This window comes from Lipotes vexillifer, unplaced genomic scaffold, assembly GCF_000442215.2.
Source record: "Lipotes vexillifer unplaced genomic scaffold, Lipotes_vexillifer_v1.1 scaffold655, whole genome shotgun sequence".
NCBI classification, from domain to species: domain Eukaryota; kingdom Metazoa; phylum Chordata; class Mammalia; order Artiodactyla; family Lipotidae; genus Lipotes; species Lipotes vexillifer.
Genome location: NW_006788208.1, coordinates 1646860 through 1649509, shown reverse-complemented (window position 1 = coordinate 1649509; position 2650 = coordinate 1646860). Strand labels below are relative to the sequence as shown.

General features: G+C 48.6%; 1 protein-coding gene across 1 annotated transcript in view; it reads right to left on the bottom strand.

Moving 5' to 3' along the window:
* The window catches only part of FGF14 (fibroblast growth factor 14), a 638070-nt gene that overhangs the window by 182904 nt on the left and 452516 nt on the right, over positions 1 to 2650 (bottom strand). The gene's annotated exons all lie outside the window — the stretch shown is intronic.

The window sequence follows — 2650 nt, the reverse complement described above, 5'->3', positions numbered from 1 at the left end:
GGCCGCGGGCGCCGCCGCTCGCGCCGCCTTCCTGCCCGGCCCGCCTCCCGGGCGGGAGGTCGAGCCGGCCGCCTTCTTCCCGGGCAAGGGTTGGAGGGCAGGTGCCGGCCGGGTCCCGCGCGTCGGTCCGCCCAGAGCGCGCCGGGCAGGACTCAGCGCCGGACTCGAGCGGCCCCCCGGCCGGCGCCGCCGCTGCCGCCCGCTCTCGGAGTCCGCCGGTGATCGTCAAGTGCCTTGGAGATCAGCATCTGGAGAGCGCAATCTTCTCCCCGGAGATCTCAAATCAGAGCGCTTCGTTCCCAGCCCGCTACACTCCCCTCCCGTCCCCCTCCTAGGCCAGTCTTCAGAAGGAAAGAGAAAGGTATATATATAATAAGGACTTTAAAAAATATTAGTAATACTGTAAAAGAAAGCCAAAACGGATGGCAGGGGGGTGGGGTGCTGAGAGGCTGAGCCAAAGCGGGTGGAATTGAAGGAATTATCAGTGCGCTTTTTCTTGGATGAAACTCGCAGGTCTCCGAGGCTTCCGAGGCTTAGCGAGGGCTTCTGGATCTTAACGTGCCTCCTGGTCCACAGAAACTCTCAGCCGTGGTTGGAACGCAAGGTGGTTTCCGCCCTCCCCGCTAATCCCTTCAGCACCAGAGCCTCTCCAGCCCGGGGAGGAGGAGGGGGCGGGGGGGAGGGAGGAGTGTGTGTCCCGAGGAGGGAGGCGCCTCCACTCCCTACCTAATCCACCCAAACTTGCTGGACTCTCCCTTCTGCTCCCAGGAAAAGCAGGCTTGTCATGTTGAAACCGTAGCAGAACAAGAAGGAGGGAGGAGGGAAGGGGACAAGACGTGGAGAGGTGGTGCGGAAAGACCCCCTTCCCAAATTTGCTCTCTAGCACTTGGAGGAAGAGATGGCAGCAGCTGTAAGCTGCTGCAGAACGGCAGCGGGAACGGAATGTTGAAGGAGCCACCACAGAATATTAAGGGCGGGCGGGGTGTCACAGTATTCCAGCGACAACAGAAAGCAGCCAGACTGAGGGACACTCCAGTTTGAGCTGCCGTCTTTGGCGTCCCTGGGTAGGTAGCCAGGGAGCAAAGCATATGAACTATGTCTGAAATTCAAATACAACAGCTGCTGCCTCTTCTCCTTGATTTCCTGTCTGTGTCCTGGCAGCACTCTGTCATGGATAACCAAAAATATGAAGGTCCAGGAGGAGGGGAACCAGTGGAGAGCACCCCAGAAAAGGAGGTTGGGAGAGAAACAATTCGTGCTTGGATGAATACAGATCCTTGGCTCCTAGGACACACTCCGAGCCACAGAACTATGAGTAGCTTTTGCTCCTATTGCTTCTTACCGTTTCCTCTTCCCTTTAGACTGTTTGCTTATCATTCCAAGAAGGTAAAGAAAAGAAATGCACAAACCAGACTTCTCGCAATCCAATGTGAAGAACGGAGGAAAGAAAACTCATCTGATAATTGGTACTTGTAACAATCACTTTTCTGGTGACCGCTTTAGAGCTGGAAAGGGGAGAGACACACTCGGAAGGCAGCCCTGGGAGCAGTTCTGAACCAACACCCACTTTCTCTTTGCCTCAGGAATAGGCAGTAAAGTACTACAGAGACTTGCAACCAGGCAAGTGGGAGAAGTTCAGACAAGGGCTGATTACAGGGAGGCTAGACACCTGCTCTAGGGAACTTATCCACGGTCTCTCCAAGGAAGCAATTAGTGCTCAGCTGTTTTTCACTGTCTTTACCAATAAGCCTCTCTTGGGGAAGAGAATTTCATCTAAGAGGAGTGTGTAGATTTGGGTCCAATGCAGATATCATTGGATTTAGGATAATGTATATACTATTTAACATTAAAGAACATACTCTGTAAGCTTATTTTCCCCACCTCACCATGTTTTATCTACATGAAATCTCTATATATGTAATAACTACAATTATTAAAAGGAATATGCATGAGTAATTTTCCCAGGAATTTGCAATCCTTAATCTCCTATGAGATAGAAAAAGTGAAGAAAAAAGGGTGTGTTAACTATTTTGCTCCATGTCTACCTTTTTTTTTCTCTCTCTCTTTTACATGTCTTTGTTCTTACATGTTTACTAAGTGTATTTAGTATTGCCATGCTCTTGATTTAAAAGGGAAGGACACCTGCAGAGATGGATACATCTAATAAAAGGCTATTCAAGTGTTTCTTTTAAGAAATTCACCGAAATAAGTCGTACTGAACAGAAACAGTAGCTACTCCTACCTTCCATTATTGAAGAGTGGCTATCTGGACATTTCAGACAGTACAGATTGGAATTTCCGAACGACTTTACAATTAAAGCAAACATATTTACCTAAAGCTAGTAATGAGTTTTTCAAAGAAGCAAAATGTTAAGTATAGTGACCTTTTCAATCTAGTACAACTGCCCCAAATTACATAACCTAGTTAGCTTCTTTTTTTTCTTGAATCCTCGTGATATACGTGTGTAGTATAATAATTTGAACAGAGTGAGATTAAGCTGCTTCTTATTATAGCTGTGTTAATTCTTTTCTTTCCAGGCATTTTCTTACAATTCAGGGTTCTCCCCAATCCCTTGGACTGTATAATCCAAGGGAAGGTCCGTTTTTTGTCTCCTTCGGACCCCTCCCTTCAACGCCCAGCTGCGGTTCA